General features: G+C 30.4%; 1 long non-coding RNA gene across 1 annotated transcript; it reads left to right on the forward strand.

Moving 5' to 3' along the window:
• Window positions 1-19,301: 19,301 nt before the first annotated feature.
• LOC131657414 (uncharacterized) lies at window positions 19,302-20,093 on the forward strand. Its single transcript, XR_009300647.1, has 2 exons — window positions 19,302-19,396; window positions 19,870-20,093. It is a non-coding gene; the product is annotated as an uncharacterized LOC131657414 (long non-coding RNA).
• The last annotated feature ends 1,762 nt before the right edge of the window (window positions 20,094-21,855 follow it).

Raw genomic sequence — 21,855 nt, forward strand, 5'->3', positions numbered from 1 at the left:
CAAACAACTCTATGGACTAGTTACATCATGAGTAAAGCTAATTTCTTTCTAAATTTATCTTTTAGCCATCCTCTAAAGACTATAGATTCAATGATCTTATGAACAACAGTAGAAGAATCTTTATTTGTATTCAGACCAAAGGTATATTTATTACGAAACCTCCATATACCATGGACAGTTTCCGCCACAGCGATCTTCAGCATGCTAGCCCTGAAACTCTTGCCTTTCGTGTTCTGAAGAATCCACTTCATCTCTTCTTGCCAATGTTGAGGGTTTCGCTTAACTTCAAGCCACGATAACACATCCTGCCAAATGTTCCTAGTAACTTTGCATTTGGTAAGCAAGTGGTCAATGTCCTCTTTATGGTCCTCACAAAGGTTACAGCAGTCCTCATGCAGTAAACCGAGTCGTTTCAATCTGGCTTTAGTAGCCAAACGATTATGGCAGACAAGCCATAAGCAGACTATGGCTCTAGGCCTCGCTCCATTGTGCTGGATAAGATGACACCAGTTAACCTGCTCCTCTACTAGCATCAACTGTTCATACATATTCTTCATGGAGAACCTCCCTCTGCTAGTCATACCATTCCAGATTTGCCTGTGTTGTTGGATGTCCTCCCTTCTTGCCAAAATAGCTTTAGCAATCCACGATGCAGAAGCAGATATATTGGCAGTCCAGATAGTATCATTCTTCACATAATAAGTATGCATCCACTTGATCCATAAACTATCCAGCTTCATACTAAGGCTCCAAAGACACCTCATCATGGCCACTTTATTCCAGCATTCCATATTTATGAGATTCATGCCACCTTGCTTCACAGGTCGACAAACACGGTTCCAGGCTATAGGACTTTTCTTGCTTTTCTCCGTACCTGTCCAGACAAAAGCTCTACAAATGGAATCAATTTTTTGGATAACAGTCTTTGGAATAAGAAAGCACATCATCCAGTATTGAGTTATGGCTAAAAAGATACTTTTGACCAGAAGGATTCTACCAGCCATACTTAGGAGCTTAGATGACCAATGACTGATTATATTGGTGATTTTCTCAATCAAAGGGAGGTAGTGAATGATGTTCAATTTCTTGCTAGCTAGAGGTACACAAAGGTACCTAACAGGGAGACAACCTCTTCCAAAATCAGTAATCTCTTGTATATTCTTAATGGTGCTTTCCTCCATACCACTGCAAAAAAGTTTACACTTTTGAGGATTAACAACCAGGCCTGTAGAATCAGAGAATTCCTTGAAAGCATTCAGCATATACTTCACTGAATTTTCCTCTCCTCTACTGAATAATAACACATCATCTGCAAAAGAGAGATGTGTGATACTAAGCTTTGCACAGTGATAATGGAATTTGAAATCACTTTCTCTGGACATTTTCATCATGACTCTATGCAAATAGTCCATGATGATAACAAAGAGCAAAGGGGAGATAGGATCCCCTTGCCTTAGACCTCTCTTTGCCTCCATGATATTAGTATACTCCCCATTAACATTGAAACGATATGAAACAGTGGAAGTGCCCAGCATAATCCAATCAATGAATTGTTTAGGCATACCTATCTCTTGAAGAATACATTCCAAAGAATTCCAGTCAACCATATCATACGCCTTCTGAAGATCCAATTGCATCATGCATTTGGGAGGCCCACTTTTCCTACCATAGCCCTTCAATATCTCTGTTGCAAGCAGGATGTGATGATGAATCTGCTGGCCAGGAACAAATGCAGCTTGGCTGTTATGAATAATATCTTTCAGGACAGTTCCCAATCTACTAGTCAAAATTTTGGAAATTATCTTATAGAAGGTGGTGCACCCTGCTATAGGACGGAATTCTCTAATGTTGACAGCATTAGCATGCTTAGGGATTAAAGTGACAATGGTGCTATTGAAAGCTCTAAACAGTTTACCATGTTGGAAGAATTCCTGGACTGCCTCAATAACATCACCCTTAATGATTTGCCAGCAAACTTTGAAGAATTTAGCTCCAAAACCGTCAATTCCTGGAGCTTTTAAGTCTCCAATACCGTGTAAAGCCTCCTCTATCTCTTTAACAGTGACATGAGCTACTAGATTCTCCCTTTGTTGCATATTAATCTGCTTGCCACACCTAAGGGCTTCAATATCCACATGCTTCAGTTGCCTAGATTTACTGCCCATAAGCCCTGTATAGAACCTAATAACTTCATTATGAATGTCTTTTTGCTCAGTGAGGATAGTACCATCATCCATATGCAGGGTATCCATACTTTTGTGCTGGCTCCTTGACTTGATGCTAGCATAGTAATAGGCAGAATTACTGTCTCCTTTAGTCAACCAATCAATTTTGGATCTTTGCCTAAGCATACTATCTTCAAAAGAATTCAGCTGGATAACCTTTTCAGTAAGGTCTTTAACCTTCATAATGCCTACAGGATCCATCCTGTTCTGATTGAGGTCATTTTGGGCCTCATTAAGCTCAGTTCTTGCATTCCTCAGCTGGAGACTCATGTTGGAAATGTTACTACTAAACTGAGTCAAGACTGGTTTCAGTCTTTGGAGTTTATTCCAGAGAATGTACATTGTTGTTCCTGAAAGAGGTGCACTCCAACTTTGTTTTACCACATCCTGAAAACCAACAAGGTCAGTGATGCAGTTGTAGAATTTAAATCTTCTGTTCTTGCACTGTCTCTTAGTATTATTCATAAAGCACAATAAAGCGTGGTCAGACACATTGGGAGGCAAGCACTTCAGAATCTTGTCACTAGTGGTTTGGAACCAGGCAGTATTACCAAGCATTCTGTCTATTCTAGAATATATAGGGCCAGAAGCATGTTTATTACTCCAAGTGAAATGATCCCCACTGCTCTGCATTTCACTGAGACCTGTGTGTGTCAACATCTCATGAAGGTCTTTAAACTCAGCTTCACTAACCATCCTCCCTCCCATCCTATCCTGGGCATTCATCACATTATTAAAATCACCAAGTATGCACCAAGGTCCCTGGATGGTAGAAAAGATCTATTCTATATTCTTCCAAAGAATCTTCCTCTGAGCCAAATGGTTATGAGCATACACTGCAGTAAGGTAATACATGAATCTACCCTGTTCATCTAGCACTTCACAATGAATATATTGATCAGTATAGCTAATAGCCTGAATATCATTCTTAGTAGCATTCCAAGCAATCCAAATCCTGCCATTGGCATGTTTATTGTAATTGTCTATATAGCTATCATAAAGGTTGAGTTTCTCTCTAATGCACTTGGCTCTATTCACCTTAACTCTGGTTTCTATGAAAATCATTATATCAGGTTGCATGCTATGGAGACGGGAGCTAATCTCACGCAATTTACCTGAATTGTTCAGCCCCCTTACATTCCAAGAGGCCAACATGGATCAACATCAGACACTAGAGAATCATTCAAAATTCCTAGTGCTTCAAATCCATTCAGACAATCCACCATATTAGAAGATTCAGTATAGATTATTTTACCTCTTTCACGATTAGTGGTCACTTTGTCCATGTATCATCATTGATTTCCTCAGCATGACTTCCATCTGTTTTCTGTGGTGTGACAACTACTTCTTGTGCACTGACTTTGGGCATGGTGGAGGAACCCTCATGAATTGCTTCAGGCTGCGTAGTTGGTTTAGGCATCCATTTCTTTTCAATCACTTTGACCGGTTCTTTACACTGATGGCCAAGTTATATATATATTTTTTATTTTTACATATTTGTGTGCTTATTATTCATTATTTATGCACATTTTGAGCATTATTTTTTATTCTATTTAAAATTGAAACAATTTTATTATTTACTTTAATTAATTGAATATGATTTTTTTAAAGAAAATAAAAACGTGAGTTTTGTTTTAAAATAAGAATATGTTATTTTTTTATAAAGATTAACAATTATTATAAATATATAAATAAAAATATATAATAACTATTATTCATAACTCATAAATTATATCAAAATATATAATTATTATTATTTATTACTCATAAATTATATCAAATTTATGATATGTGAATTAATTAATATCCTAAAATTAATTTTTGGGATTTTTTAAGATTTTTTTAGTTGTTTCGGAGATGCATCTCCGAATTAGTCAAAATCCCAATTTTTGGGATTTTTTCGGAAATGAACTTCCGAAGTCTGTAAAAATTTTGAAAAAAAAATATATTTCGGAAATGCATTTCCAAAGCAGGGTAAAATGGGTTTTTCGCTGGGGGTGACCCCATAGGAAGGTGGGTAAAGAAATTTTCTTAATCAATGACATTAATAATCACAAAGAAGAACAATGGTATTTTCTAGGGGATTCTCGACCCTCAAATTCCTTGAAGGAAAAGCATTAATCTATAAAACATAATGATGACAAATAGAAATGAAAATGTTGATGATCTTTTACCTTAGATCTAACGTAGTTTCAGCAAGGTGAACTTTAATAGTTGCTTGTATCATTATTGGTGGGGACCTGATTAATAGTGTTGGTAGAGTAGCTTTAAGTTGTTTCGTTTTATTTTGATATATTGTTTTTGCTCTTTTGATGAATATCTACCTCTTTCTTTTTGTTATATTATTAATTCTTATTTAAAAAAAAAATCTTGACTATTATTAATTATTTGAAATTTTAGTAATATTATATGCTTATTGACTATTCAAAACATTTATTACAGCTTTTATATTTATTATTTAGTATTTATTCCAAACATTTCCATACATATATTTACTACATTTATACCTATTTATGGAAAAAAAAACTTTTTTAATATATTAAATAATTAGTATATCAGGATGATATACAAACCATACGAGCTATGCTATATGTCACGAAAAAATTATTCACGAAATTTCACGAATACACTTTTATATTATAATTTTATGAATCTATCTATTTCTTTAATAATTTTCTGGTTACATATTTTTTTATATATAACTACAATGAGATAGAATGGAAATAATAAGAAAGAACTATGTGTTTTATCAAAATGAAATCTACCGTCATAGTTCATTCTAGTTGCTAGTCTATGAAGTACTAAAAAGCTAGATCACTTTAACTCCTTTATAATAAGCATTTAAAACATTGATGCATTTGAAATCACACTTGTTCTTCAAATGTTTGTATGCATCATTTTGAAAACATAGGTTAATTAATTCAATAATAGAAGTGGTGGATGGATATAATACATTCGCGAGAAATTCGTGAAATACTGTTTCGGGACATTAAGCATTTCTCCAAACCATATACATTACATATTCAATAAATTTTAAAAATAAAATTTTTCTATAAATAAATAAGATCAAAGAGAATATTTAGTATTTATTACTACTTACAAATAAATACTATTTAATTACATTTAAATAATAAATTTTATGCAAAACAATACACCTTTCAAAACTATATAATAGAAGTGATGTTACTCTTATATACTATTACAAAATATATAAAATATAAGGCAAAATTCAACAAAAATGGCTGTTAACAACTATCAATATTATTATATTGTAGGAGTTTCATGCATTGCTTTGGTCTTACTTCCAGGTAAAGAGAAATTGTTTGCTTTTAATATGCCTTAGTTGTATGTTTCATAAACAATTTACTATAATTATAATTGAAAATTTATCATGCTTTATTATATTAATATTGATATACTATATATTCAACAATAAAGTGACTATTTCGATTGAAAAGGGATTATATTGTCTGCAAATCATAGTTTAATAGACAAAACCAATAAACTCAATATTATTCAATTGAACGTAATTATCATAACTTAAAATTTAAATTTTACAATGTATGAATTTTTAATAAAAAATTATGATTATAATATTTTAATTCAGGATTGGTTACTGGCGTGAAGACTCCAACGGTTGAACTTCGAAAAGCATCCTGTTTTATAGGGTTGCCAGGTAATCCAAACTTATGTTGTTTTGAGGATTGTTCTCCAAATTGCCGCCAAGATTGTGTGAACGCTGGATATAAAGATGGAGGGTGTGTTGATTTAGCTATTGGTGGAAAATGTTGTTGTCATAAGTAATTAGACAAATACTTTTGTGATACTTGATTGTGTTATTAAAATAAAGAATCAATAATATCTTAGATTAATGAGTTTAATTATTTTCGGTGTAAAATTTTTTATATTATCATTACATAATAACCATTCAATTATATCACTTATAAAAAATTTAAAATTAAACATCTCTAACTTATCAATGGTATCAATGGTTGTAATTAACTATAATATAAATTTCTATGTAACTTAAAAGTTTAATTAATACAATTGAAATTAAAAACCATTAGTACTATAAGAAATGTCTTTCACCAAACGATTAGGCATTTTCAACATATTTAATTGTGTAGTTTCAGAATTTATCTCACTTTTTATTATAGATATCGGTGACACCGTATTACCAAGGCCATATATATCCACCGTACTTATATTATATTTTTTATGCGCATGTTATTTTTATTAAGAAAATTTTAGAATCGTTGTCATATAAGTTTGGTGACAAGCTTCGAATCCTAGCATTGACATTTTTCCATTTTTACAGTAAAATAAGCGCACGTCCCTTAATATTTTTATGGGTAATGCTAATGTGTGCCCTAAGGGCACATTTGTTTCAGACGTATATTTTTTAATAGAAAAATATCTGGTTACCCGTGAAAAATAATAATTGAATATATAGTTAATAAAAAATATTTTGATCAGTAACTTCATGTCCCGTTAATAATTAATATTTTGATCAATAACTTCATGTTCCCGTGTACCAATATTAGTTTGAGCAATAACTTCATGTCCTCATGTACCTTAAAAAATATTTTGATCTGTAACTTCATGTCTCGTTAATGATCAATATTTTGATCAGTAATTTCATGTCCCGTTAATTATCAATATTTTGATCAATAACATCATGTTCCGTATACAAAAGGTTTAGTATAACATAATCTTATTTTTGCATCACATTTTATACACTAAAACTAACTTAAAAATATTATTAATTTCATTTTAGACGCATAAATTTTCTTATATATTATTTTCTTTTATATATATATATATATATATATATATATATATATATATATATATATATATATTATTTTAAATTTACGTATCCCATATCAATTTCAATCAATTTTTTTACTTGACTTTTTCATATGCAGTATTTTGATTTAATTAATTGATTATAAGCCTCTGAAGTCTAAATATTTGTCTTTCTAAAACAACTATTTGATCTACTTCTATCAATTTGTCAGAAAATTTTAAAAACACAATTTTTCTGTACATTTTTTCACGTCAATCCTCTCACAATTCACATCTCTCATTTACTTCTTTCTCATACTTTCTCTTGTTAATATCTCAAAAATTTCTTCAAATACCCCATCTCCTCTTTTACAATAAATCCTTTATTTTTCTCAATCACCTTCTTTTTCTTCTCTATCACAATTATAACTTATTTATATTGGTAAATGTCAAAAAGACGCAAAAAAAAATTTTGGGTTCCTAAAATAAAATTAGTTAAAAATTAAAAGATTTGATTAAATTGTTAGTCTTGAACATTATTCTATTTTAGAATAAAAATATTTAATTATTTTTTTTAAAAAATAAGAGATATTAGAGAATAATCTTTTATTTATCTTAAAATTAAAATAAGAGATTTAAAAAATAAAAGTGTAGTTTAAAAAAAAAATTAAATCAATTTCTAATAAAATTTTCTTATTAAAAAATAAATGTATTGAATATTAAAATTATCTTAAAAAGATGATCTACTATGTCTTTTCAAATTAGTAACATGTGAAGCATTTGATAAAGTTGTTGAGAAAACTAGTAACAAACCCGTGCATTTGCACGGGTTCTCGTTTGGGACGCGCATTTGTTTTATACGTATATTTTTTAAAAGAAAAATATTTGGTACCCATAAAAAAATAATAATTAATATATAAAAAAAGTCTGATATCCGTAAAAAAGTAATAATTAAATGTATAAAAAATAGTCTGGTACCCGTAAAAAAATAATAATTAAATGTAAAGAAAATCATGATTTTGACATAAAAGATATATGTAAATATTTATTTTGATTAATTTTAGACAAATTGATAATGATTAATTTGACACTTAAAAATTAAATAGAGACTAAATTGATGAACCTGGTATTTTTCATATATATAAAAATTTATTTGATATAATTTAGATAAAAACATAGATTAATGTAATATTAAGTGGTTAAATACAACAACTAATTTAATAAATTTACTTTTTCATTTATGAATGGATAATATAGTTTGGAAATATTTTAATATTTTCCCTACTCATATTAACATCCATTATAGCAATAGAAGTGATGAATCTAGAAAATCAATTAAAGTACACTGAAAATAAATTTAACATTCTAACTCTCAAATATCAAATTAACATCCATTGTAGCATAAATTAATTAATCAAAGGTGTTAGTATATAATCTGTTCATAAAGGATGTGAGTCCAGGAGGGTGGATCATTAACAAACCAAGAGCATTGGACTAAAAATAAAAGGATTTCATTGGACTAAAAATTTAAACTCTAATCTAAACTTTAACAAACACTATAATAGCCTAAAATTATTAGTTCTGTTTTCAATCAATTCTTATTTTCTAAACCAATAACACTATAATCAGATATGTGCTATGGCAGTAGATGTGAAGAATCTAGAACATCAATTAAATTATTAGATATAGTAGAACTGTGAAATGAACTACATTTTGCAAGAGAGAAATTTTCAGTAACATTACAAAAAGAATAAGAGCTAACTGAATAATTATAATCTCTCAATAACTTCAGTTTAGTACATAACATGAATTCTTGCTGCCAATTATATTTCAATTTCAATATTTGCATCAATGTTAATACTTCATTTCATAGCTGTTGTGACTGTGGCTATAACATTGTTCTCACTGAATTATAAACATTTAATTTGATTATTATTAGTTAGTGGTGACACCGCTTTACACTCACCTTACGTATTCTGTACCACACAACAATGTGTTCCAACCATATATCTAACTTCCACAAATCCAAAGTTGGAAAGAATTGAATTTTAAACATACAATCTACCGAAAAGAACATGGGACATGTTTGACACTATATCGAATGAATCGACCGTGCAGGTGTAAACAGTCACCCTCTTGACACTAACATGCACAAGCAACCTATATTGATGGTCTTATCCGAGGCAGCAGCAGAGTCACTAACATGAAAAAATTATAAAATAATTTAAAATTATGTTGCTTAAAGAATCCATTCCCTGCATGTGAATGATAACAAAGTCTACAAATAAGATAAAGTCAAAATGATAATAAGGGATAGAAGTTCAGAAAAGAATGTTTGCAAGAAATGAAGAGCCTGGAAGATCAGACTAAGAGATAGTACCTTTTTTCGCTCCTCGTCAGCAAAATTTAGATCAAAGTATTCTTGTTGTTCTAATTCTTTCTTAGGCTAATTTTCAGCTTCATTAAGTTTCTTTAGGGTGTCTGGGTTGCAGTGCTCTGTAAGTGCTTTTTGAAAAGTCTCAATGACAGATTCATAATCTTTTGCCAATGGCAGTCCCCTTCCTTGTCAAAGTACATAACAATTGTCATATGTAAATTAAAATAAAACACATTGAGTGTCAAAGATTACAAATCTTTGACGCCAAAACACACACCAATCGTCATTTCAAAACATGATATTTGACATACACAAACCCATATCTTTTGAAAATATTAGATGTTCAGGTGAATGCAAGAATATGAGCGCTAGCTTCATGCTCTAAATTCTGTACCATTCCCAAACACTTTTTTCAGCCCTTCTAACCTATATTTTCAATAATATCTAGGGTGGTGTTTGGTGTATTAAGCTGTGATGTAACCTGAAAACCAACAACATTTGCAAACTATTGCCAAAACATGATCATGTTAAATTGATCTTGCAACCTATTGGCCCGGTCATCTGAACCACATAGAAGTAAGCATCTTGTTATTTAAAATAAACCAAGTATCATATTTGCATGCATATAGAGGAAATAAATAAATTCTTTCCTGCAATTCAAATTCTATCTTTTGTTCTGGTTCTGAGATCCAATTGTTAAGATATCTTACTGCAAGAACTCTCTTGAATCATTAACTACATAAAAATACAAAAGGATAATATATCTTACTGCAAAATCGAAGAACTGAAAAAGTCATAAAAACCACATGAAAATAAACGTGAAGACACTATAGGTAGCAAAAACAAAAAACTCATCAGTGAACAATAGGCATTGAAATTCAAACTACATCGTCAATCGCGTCGATTCAGCACGCGGTATCGGAACATACGTACAGTTTATGACTTCGCGACGCGTTGGCTTTAATAGTGGTGGCTACTGGAGCAGCGAATCACGGTGAAATCTCATTCTCACGCGGCGATAAACTTTGTACAATATAAGGCCAAATAAAAAAGTTCATTTACATACCAGATTCATATGAAACCATAGCAGAGATCTGTAACACCTTCACTGCCAGCAGAGATAATCTGTATAAAGTACACATAAGAGGAGAACGTAACTTCAATACCATGTATCAAAACGGGAACGTGCAGAGATATACCTCAGACCAAATAAAAGTTCAATAAACATTGCATTACCATCAAATGGTCCTACCCAACAATGAAATGAACTCAGGTTTGTGAAATTAAAAAGCAAATCAATGAGTATAATATAAGAATGTCACTTACCTATATATGACAAGCATGGCGATAAATATCACATTCACCGGCAACCAAACCCTAACCAACCTCCAGTTGAGCTTTTCAACTGAAACTCTGCCACAGAGAGCCAATAGAACAACAATTAGAGTGCTGATAAGTTTCTGAAAAGTAAACAGATTAATAAACATCACATATGGCCCGACTAAAATCTTTTGCCATCATTTCGAGCTCTCATGAAGCTAAAAGAACAGTAGAAACTAACTTACTTGATAAAACACTAGTGATATTCCAGCATTGAAATTATAACTTGATAAAACAATTTTTTTCAGCATTATCATGCTGCAAGAGGAAATACATTAAGTTGTTCCAGAGGTGTAATATCATTGAAACACAAAGGATTTTTATGAATACAAAATATGGAAAAGAAGATTTACTTCACATTTACACCTATCATACAAAGCTCTTCGCTCTGCATTTGTTACGTTGTTCGGTCACAGCTTTCCTTGCTCATAAATTCCATTTAAAGATGTGTGCACTACCTTACCCTTTTCATCAAGTGATATGTTTGAACCTATAATTTTTGCTAACCCTGACTTTTCAAAGTTGTGATCAGTAGCAATGTCTAACTTAAAATCAGACGACATGTCATAAACCTATAAATAGGAAAAATAAGGCAAAAACAATATAGACGAAAAAAACTATGATTACCAAAACAGAACTGTAGCTGGAAAAAACCAACTGAAAGGAAAAAAAAGCATGTTAGAGCTTGAAACTTTTCATTCACTTGAATTGTGGCATTTTATTGTGAAGTTCATTGTTCACCATAGCCTCAAGAGATTTGTTATTGGTCTCTCCTAAATACACAAAGCCAAATAATGTTGTCAAACTTTTCCAACTTAAATAAATCCTAATAAATGTGTGTGGCATGGATATGTACCTCTAAGACCCGACAACCAACGTTTTCCGACGGCTGAACCATCTGAAGGAGAAGATCGAAAACAATAATAAAAATAGATGGATACAAAATTTGAACTCTAAAAAATTTGAATACATCCATCTAAAACAAACAAAAGGGTGTCTCCAAAACATAGAAAAATCAAAACTTTATCAACGAAATACTTCTTATACAACAGCGGTTTGAGCAACAATCAAAACTTTATGACCACTTATGCTTCATGACCCAATTCCTTCAATATTTTCAAAGTCGGATATAGAACTCGAAACCTACATAAATTGAATCAATTTATTATTACGAATTCCTAAACATACCATTCATTCTGATAAAATAATATGTTCTGAGTCAAGTGATTGAACATTCAAATCTACAAAAAGAATTTATACTTTTTCCTGCAACAAAATGAGATTAAATATTATCAAAATTAGAAGAAAAAAAAGAGAAACTTAAAAACGAAAGAAAAAATGAGATCAAACAAAAATACCTAAAAGAAATAAAACCCTAAACTTAGAATAGCAGAGCTATCAAACCTATCATTGAATCAGCAGATGTTGATTATTGAGAACCCAAACGATGGACGATAGCTTAAGAACTCATCGACCTCCGACAATTGCTTCAACCCAGAGTTTGACACACCGCAACCAACTTCTCCGCCCGAACGATCTTGCCATGAGGTAGGAGAGAATGCAGACGGTGATGGGAAAGGATGAGAGTGTCTGTGCAAGAACTGAAAGTTGGAATAGTTTTAGGATGAACTATATTGAAGAGAGAAAGGGTTTGTATCGATTTAAGCAAACCCATGTTTGCAAGCAAAGGAAAAAAGTCAGACTTCCAAGAAGTGATGGGAAAGGCTGGAAGGAAAGAATGCAGACGATGATGGGAAAGGATGGAGGAAAAGGTGTTGGAAAAAAGCAGATGAAAAGGTGTTGGGAAAAAGCAGATGAAAAGTTGAGAAATCAGGGAGATAGAAGCATTTTAGTTTCGGTAAAAAAATAAGAGGCTATCCACGTGGATAGTCTTATTGTTGAGTATTTGGTAAAAGGACAAAGAAGTAATTGGCAGAGCATCAAACTTTCTTATATGATAGATAAACAAAAGAAAGAGAAGCTGCAGAAGCTATCCACGTGGCAACTTGAGAAAACAGCAGGGCAAATGAGTAATTTTCAGAACACTTAATTTTCTTATATGATAGATATTTTTCTTAAAAATTGTGCACTGCTTTTATTAAATATTTAAAATTAATTAATTTATTTATTTTTTCAATACAAAATTTCTATTTGTAGGTTTCTTAACATATGCCCTTAGGGCACATGTTACCATTACCCTATTTTTATTTAAAATTTAAAGCATAATAACTACGGTTGTTTTATCAACCGTAATTATATGTTTCATGTATCACTACGGTTGAAACTCGCAACCATTGTGAAATATTTTTTCCTCAAAATTAGTAGTGTTTACAATGATTTCTGATAAAACAACCGCTAGTCTTCTAAATTATTAAATATATTTTGGTTACTTACAGGATCGACTAGATTGATCCTAGGACATGTGTTTAAAAGTTTATAATCTTTATGACTGAGTTCATATCCTAAAGGTATATTTCGAATGTGTAACAAATTTAAAGGCAATACAAATTGTAAAGACGGAATCTGAATAAAAGACTTAAAAGACTTTGATTGTAATGATAAAGGACAAGATTCGAAAGAAAAAAAAAGTATGTATAAATGACTTGAATTTATAAAATTGAGACTGAATGTAAAATTACAAATAGTGTTACACGTACATTCTCAATGAAACTCTTTCTCTTTCACTTGGTACTTGAGCGATTTTTTGAGTGATTTGTACAAAATGAACACCTTTGAATCCTACCACTAAGATTCTTATTTATACTAATTCGACCTTAACGGTACGCTAATAGACCGCCATGTTGTTTCTTTGCATGTGTTTCGATTTTTTTATGCTTCCACGCAGTGGCGGATCCACAAACTTTAAGTAGTGGGGGCATAAAATATTCACTAATATTTTTTTTAACTAAATTATTTTTTATTTTTCAAAAATATTTATTTATTTAAACTCAATAATCCAAAATAGTATATAATTATTAACAGATTTAAAAATTTTACATAGTGGATGCAAAAAAAAATAATTAAAGATATTTTTTTGATAAAATGTTTTAACTTTTACAAAATATCCATTTATACGAACACAATTATTCGAAATTATATATAATTATTGTCAAAACCATAAATTTTATGCATTGAATGAAAAATATAATCAATAATATTCTTTTAATAAAATATTTTAATTAGAAAAATATTTATTTATATAAACATAATTATTAAAAATAGTATGTCATATGTATGATGATATTTACTTTTCAAAATATATTATAGTGTAATTTGTTTAAATATTAGTGTTAAAGAAGAAATAAAACTTAAAAGTAACTAATTCAAAATGATACTTTTTAACTTTTTTTATTTCTTTGAAATATTTAGTTTATGGTGGCAATAATTGTTTTTATAAAAAAGATTAAAAATTATTAATGTATTTTAAAACTTTTTTTGTTTGCTTTGTGGGGGCAAGAGCCCCCAAACCACTTTACCTGCATCCGCCACTGCTTTCATGTGTTTTTCTAATAAAATAAAACACTTTGAAATTCAAAACATTCCTGCTCGAAGCTCTGAAGTGCGAAACAAAACGACTTTGCCAACACGTATTTCTCAGAAATATCTCAAAATATCCTAAGTCTTTTTGACCTTTCGACCTCGAAGATATTATAACCTATGCTTTGTTTTAACTTAGGAGAAACTTCAATCGTGAAGAAACTCAAAAACGGCCTTACAAAGCCATTCTTCTTCGAAGCACATAACTCATTTTATAACATTTACTTGTCGAAATATTCAACGAACAAATTGCCCCTAATAAATGTCTATTTCGAAAGGTAAGCAGAAATAGGCATTTCTTGATTCTTTAGATTTTGACACTTCGAAACCTTTGGTTTCCTGAAAATTCAAATGACGTCATGGTAATTATGACGTTTCGTTTCAAACGTCTCCTTAAGACGTGCGCCATTACGTTAATCATTACCCCTAAAAACTTGGAGTGGGGCTATTAACTAAGCAAACTGCCTGAAGAACCAATCATCTCTGAACACAGGCCCCATTAACTTTAATCACAAAATTCTTAGAAATTTAAAAGGGATACACTTCGGTTCTTTAAATAGCGATCCTCGTTACTTTCAGAACTTTTCTTCTCACTTTTGTGCAAAACTTTCTCTCTTGTCTTCCTCTGAAACAACGTATTTCCAGTTCTTCACCTTCTTCAAAGCATCTTAATCAACAATGGCTTCCAATAGGCAACAACTCAAACAAATGGAAACCGAAGAAGCTTCTCAACCGATTCTAAATATCCAAAAGCGTGCATTGGTTGGGAATCAAGAGTGTGTAGTGAAACGCAAAATCTACTCTTCTCAGGTAATCATCCCTTTTGAAATTTCTGATGAAGTGCATCATGTCCAAATGTAAGTTGGAAGGGTGAGGTGTTAGTTGCTTCTTTAGGTGACGTTCGACAGGCTCAAAGTGCTTGATCCAGAGTTTTATGTCAATTCTTTGGTTTTCCCCCTACATGCTTCTTTATAAGGCCAATTATTACCTTGTTGGCTGCTTCAACTTGGCCATTTGCTTGGGCATAATAAGGTGCAAATGTTAACAATTTGAAACGTTTTTCCTTTGCAAACTCCTACATTTTTCGAATGGTCTGTTGTTATGCTTTATGGGATTTTAAATCTATAGAGTATATGTTTTGAATAAATTCAATAACAATATCTTGATCTACATTTACTAAAGGTATGGCCTCTACCCATTTTGTAAAATAATCAATCCCTACTAGAATATATCTTTGTACTTTGGATGAAGTAGGTCGAATCTCTCAAATCAAATCCAGTGCCCAACCTATAAAAGGCCATGGCTTTATGATTGAGTGAAGTTCACTTGAAGGGAAATGTTGGACACTTGTATGCATCTGACATTCTTGACACCCTTTAGAAAATTCTATACAATCTTTCAGCATAGTTGGCCAATACATTCCATAACAAAATAACAACCATTTCATTTTATGGCCTGCTTGATGGGCTCCACAAGTTCCATTATGGACACTAGAAAGTGCTCAATAAGCTTCACTTTCTCCTAGGCATTTTAACAAAATTCCCCCAGGATTCTTCTTGAATAGTTCATTCCCCATTAGAAAATAAGACACTGCTCTCTACTTGGTCTATCGATCAGTGGCTGTCGAAGGATCTCTGAGGTAGTTGAAAATTGGACTCCTCCAATCTATTACTATCAGATTATCAATAGTTAAGATTTCAAACTCCTCTTGGTTGGAGAAACCTAACTGTGTAGTCTCCAAATCTGTTGGAGATAATCAGGTAGCCATTGCTTTTCCTCTAACTTCGACCAATTCTTCCAATATTTCTTTTGACACTTAATATCCTGAAGCAATTTTTTCCAGATCATTCGCTTCTTGATTCTTTATCCTGGGGACATGATTTATATCCATGTATTCGAATTTTTTAAGCACCCTTTTTGCAACAACAAAGTACATAATCAAATTCTCCTTAATGCGCTTATATTCCTTTATCAGTTGATTAATCACTAACTCAGAATCTCCTTTAATTTCGACTCTAGTTTCCCCTAATTCCAACAAAGCTTCGAGTCCTGCAACTAGGGCTTCATATCCAGCTTCGTTGTTTGAGCATCGAGGGCTTTCAATCCTGTACTTGAGTTTTGTTAGAATTCCTTCAGGAGAAATTATCAGAATTCCCACTCCACTGCCATCTTTATGTGTGGAGCCATCGAATAATAATCTCCATGGTTTTACTTCGACATAACTCTGATGGTTTTCTACCACTGCGTGGTCCACAATGAAATATGTACAACATCATTGCGGTGTTAGGAAGTGGGATGGGGATATTCCATATCTAGAGAGGATCTAGGTAGAAGGGTCATTGGGTAGGTATTAAGTGAAGGGTTGTAAACTGAGACTGTTTAGCTCTGAATTAATACTCCTAATAGTGGACTTCATACTTGGCTTGGTATGCCCCCATAGTAGGTGTGTTTATCATCGAACTGGTTTAACAATTTTGTGTGTTTTTATGCTTTTCAGTACCTGCTTTTACAGGTTTATATTTCCTGTACATGTTGCTGTTAGATCAGATGTCTCGACTTCCTATATGACATCTAAGTTCTTTCATACCAGAATTACAATTTGTATCAGAGCAGACATCCTGTTTTATTTTCAGGGTGAGATTCTAAGGAAGATACTTTATGGTTCATGTGCATGAAATATAGTTGTGATGAAAAGTTGTATGGACTTGGTTAGTTCATATGTTTAAGAATGGTTCTTAGAAGTGGAGGATGGACTATTCGTGGCATGGTGTGTGGTGACCTTGTCGTGAAGATGTCAGGAGAGCAGAGACTCGTGTTGTGCCTGAAGCTTGATGGAGGAGTTTTTCGATTATTCCGCTGCATCTAATGGAAAACTCATGGTGTATCCCCTGAAGATACATCACATTCTATGATATGTGGAGGGTAATATCAATTGTATTATTAAATTAACCTAAGATACTCGAGGTTTGACCCGAGTCCACTCATAAAGTCATTTATAATAAGTTTGTTGATGAGAGATCGGAAGGAAGCAATTTATTTTTGCAACCTTCTCTAGAAGACCAACCAGAGGTCTTTGTTTTGTTTTCTTGTTTTTGCTATCTTCTCCGGTGACAAACTTCAGTTTTCTTGTTTTTGTTTTGTTTAGTGAAATATTAAAATCCTTGTTTAAGTAAAAGAAGGGATAAACCAGAAAGATGTCTGAACATCCTTGGAAAACTGAGGAGGAAAGAAGAGATTTCCATCAACCTGGACACTAACAACTCAAAGCTTTATCCAATGCAAATCTAAAATGATATTCCCTTCTGTTGATGTTGATTACTCAAATGCTAATACCCAAAATCTTCAATGATCTTTGATCCAACAAACTTGCTAGGCAAAGGTAGTAAATTGAAGAATTTGTTACTTTGATTTGAATCACGTGTTTGTGTATGTAATTTGAGTCATAATGAGTCGAATAACAGTTTATTCTTTTAAAAAGTAAACTTTGATTTGAATCACGTGTTTGTGTATGTAATTTGAGTCATAATGAGTTGAATAACAGTTTATTCTTTTAAAAAGTAAACTTTGATTTGTATCAAATAAAATGTGATTCGAGTCAATAAATATTGTGATTAGAATCACACATTTTCCTAATTCAAATTCAGGGAGGCAGAGCCAAATTTTGAACTTCGAAGCATCAACTTTATTTAAATTATAACATGTTTGATTCGAATCAAGCTTCACAAAACCTTGATTTAAATATTCTAATTTATGTTTCAAGCTATAGTTGATATTTTGACTTATATCAAATTGCAATGGCTAAAAACACATTATCATGGATCTAAATCCAATAGATTAAATGTAGAGGTGTCTTAAGGTACATTTCTAAACAAATGAAATGATCAGCTTACAAACAAATTATAAATATGCACACACTAATCAAATCTGGATAGCACATCAAAATAAAACAATACCAGATGTAATGCAATTTCAAATACATTTATGAAAAAAATTTCTACAAGATTATTAAAGGATTAATAGACATTTACACCTCTGTAATGTTAGCGAATTTTGCTTGAAGGGGTGTAAATGCCTATTAATCCATTATTAAATTAGTCAACTTTACGATGCTCTGGAAGCATTAATCGATGTCATTAATAATCACAACGGGGAACAATGGTATTTTCTAGGGGATTCTCGATCCTCAAATTCCTTGAAGGAAATATATAGAAATCAAAATGTTGATGACCTTATACCTTGTTGAGATTGTCACGAAAAGAGTTTTAAACAAACACAAATTTAACTTAGAATTTGTGAAACACATTTTATATATCTAGTATAATATCGTTCTGCAAGGACTTATTATGATTATTTATTTTTCTTATCTTTTGATTAGTTAAATTATATCATTTAGTTGATAGAAGAACTTTTTTATAATTTAAATATGCACAAAATAAATTTTGGAATTATGATTATTTATCGCTTTTAGACAGTATAAATCTCGGAATTATGAGTCTTTTCTTGTTTTTCTTTTTTTTTGACACTTGTGTTTACCTTGATGAATATTCACCTATTTTTTTTATATATTATTATTTGTTATTTAAAAAAAAAAACTTGACTACTATTAATTATTTCAAATTATAGTAATATTATACGATTTGTTGACTATTCAAAATATTTATTTCAAATTTTATATTTAAATTTTTATATTTTATTCAAAAACATTTTCATACAGAAAATTACTACATTTATACTTTTTCTGATTCTATTTATGTAAAAAAATCGCTTTTTAGATATGTTAAATAATTAATGTAATACAAATTAAATACATTATATATTAATTAATTTAAAATGTAAACTTTTTCATATTTCTAAGATAAAAAAGAGTATTGAGTATTTATTACAACTTACAAATAAATAATTTTTTATAAAGTTTAAATAATGAATTTTATGCAAAACAGTGCACAAGTTTATATAAATGGATGTGATCTTACTCATATAAACTATTACAAAACATAAAATATAAGGTAAAATTCAACAAAAATGGCTTTTAACAACTATCAATTTTATCTTTTAGGAGTTTCATGCATTGCTTTGGTCCTAGTTTCAGGTAAGGAGAAAATTTTTGCTTTTAATATCCATGAGTTGTATATTCCATAAACAATTTACTACTATAATTATAATGGAAAATCAGTGTCAGTTTCAAGATTCTTAGAGGTCCTGTATATTTAACCGTAACTTAGGCGTTATAAATATTTTATGATTCTATTTAATTATAGATTAATTATAATAAATTTGAAATTTTGTACGGTAGTCCGCTTTATAGCTAAATAAAGCCCTATTGAAAATTTATCATCCTTTGTTATAATAATATTTAATATATTCAACAATAAAGTGAACATTTCTTCGATTAAATAGTGATTATAGTCTGCAAATTATAGTTCAACAAAAAAAATATCAATATTGTTATGTTTAATGTAATTATCGGAGTTTGAATCTTAAATTTTTTACAGTTGTATATGAAAATTTAATATTTTTTATGTTTAATAATAATAAATTTATAATTATATTATTTTTATTCAGGATTGGTAACTGGTTTGAAGACTCCAACAGTTGAGCTTCGAAAAGCATCCTGTTTTATAGGGGTGCCTGGTAAGTTAAACTCGTGTTGTTTTGAGGATTGTTCTCCAAATTGCAAACAAGACTGTATAAATGCTGGATTTAAATTAGGTGGAGTGTGTTATGAGATAGCTATTGGAAAAAAATGTTGTTGTTATAAGTAATTAGACAAATACTTTTGCAATACATGATTGTGTTATTAAAATAAGGAATCAATAATATCTTTAAGTAATTAAAGAAATGTAATTTAAAGGTTTAATTAATACAATTGAAATTATGGATCAATGACAAATTTTTGTCATCTTTTATATTTAACCAAAATAAATATTTCCATTCGAACCGCTATTTGATGAGATAAAAAATAGAATACGTAAGACGATTAGAGAAAGAATATGAATAAATTGATAATTTATTATAATATTATTTCTAAGATAAAGAGATGCTCTTATCTTCTATTTTCTTCTCGTCTATCAGTGTACCTAAAAAGATGTTGTCGTTCAGGAATTTCTAAATAGTCAACATCACGAATTGTCAAATCATGATAAGATCATCCATAATCTTAACTAGACCCTTCAAGAAAGAAAAAAATCTTAAAAGGGAAAATTGTTTGATTATGGATGCATAATGTCAGTCAGTCGGCCACTCTTAAAGATAGAGTTACATAATGTTAGTGAATCGGCCACTCTTAATTAGCCCCTCGATGGCACTCTTCCATTGGATGCAATCATCAGTGTTATGGTCGTGACTTTTATGAAAGTGGCAATACTTCGACTTATCAGTGTGAACTATTTCTCAAACATGGTAAGGAAAGCCAAATTTCGAGCTTCTAAAACTCGGTGTTAGGACTATCATGATATGTATTCTTGTTGGGATTTTAAGAGGGTTTTTTCAAATTTTTATCCTCTTAGTAGAATAATCCCGATGAAGAGATCTTGATTAAATCAATATTCACAAACCAAATACCAAAAAGGATTAAAAAATTACTTCTTGAAACGTAGTTTATCTTTTGGGTAAGAAGTTAGAGTAAAAAGTGTTTAGTGTTTTAATAGTATTTGAAATTATAAAATTTAACTATTGAGTAAAAAATTATTAATGAAAATAATAAAATATAGTACTAACCGAAAGTTTCAAATAATATTTTAGCATTGAAGAATTTAAACATTCTATACAAAGAAAAATAGAATGTTAGATACACTAAAATATTGAGATCAATTGATTCAATTTTTTTTATTTTTTAAATTTAAAGTGAAATATTTTACTTACAACCTTGATCTAATAGGAAAAATATCAAAATTGTATATTTTATATAAAATTTAGTTTTTAATGATGTAAATAATTGTCAAAACAATTAAATTTTATTATACTGTTTTATTAGTGTATATATATATATATATATATATATATATATATATATATATATATATATATATATATATATATATATATATATATATATATATATATATATAAAGTTATACGAAATAATATATATAATATTGTAAAAATAATGTTATACAAAAGAACAACAACAAAAGTAATAATTATGTTCTTTCATAATAGATAATCTCTATAATAATATTGCTCACTCATCTAAATAAAAGTTATTTTTTGTCAATTAAAAATTCTATTATATAATTAATGGTGACTCAACCAATCTTTATCCTCCGACAAAATATGTGATTCAACTTAAAAAAAAATAATAATAATTCTAATTGACCAAATCTCCTATATAATATATCATTAAGAAAGATAAAGTCAAAAATTTCATACATTTAAAATTTCATTTCTGAGTTTTTATTAATGAATCATGATCAACCTTTGATCAAATGATGAATATAACCTCAAATATTTGATGTTGACCAAAAGTCTTGAAGTTTGACTCTATCTTGACTATAGTTGACTTTTAGGTCAACATAGTCGACTGTGGATCATTTGAGCATTTGAATGAGC

This window comes from Vicia villosa, linkage group LG3 (assembly GCF_029867415.1).
Source record: "Vicia villosa cultivar HV-30 ecotype Madison, WI linkage group LG3, Vvil1.0, whole genome shotgun sequence".
In the NCBI taxonomy this organism is placed as follows: Eukaryota; Viridiplantae; Streptophyta; class Magnoliopsida; order Fabales; family Fabaceae; genus Vicia; species Vicia villosa.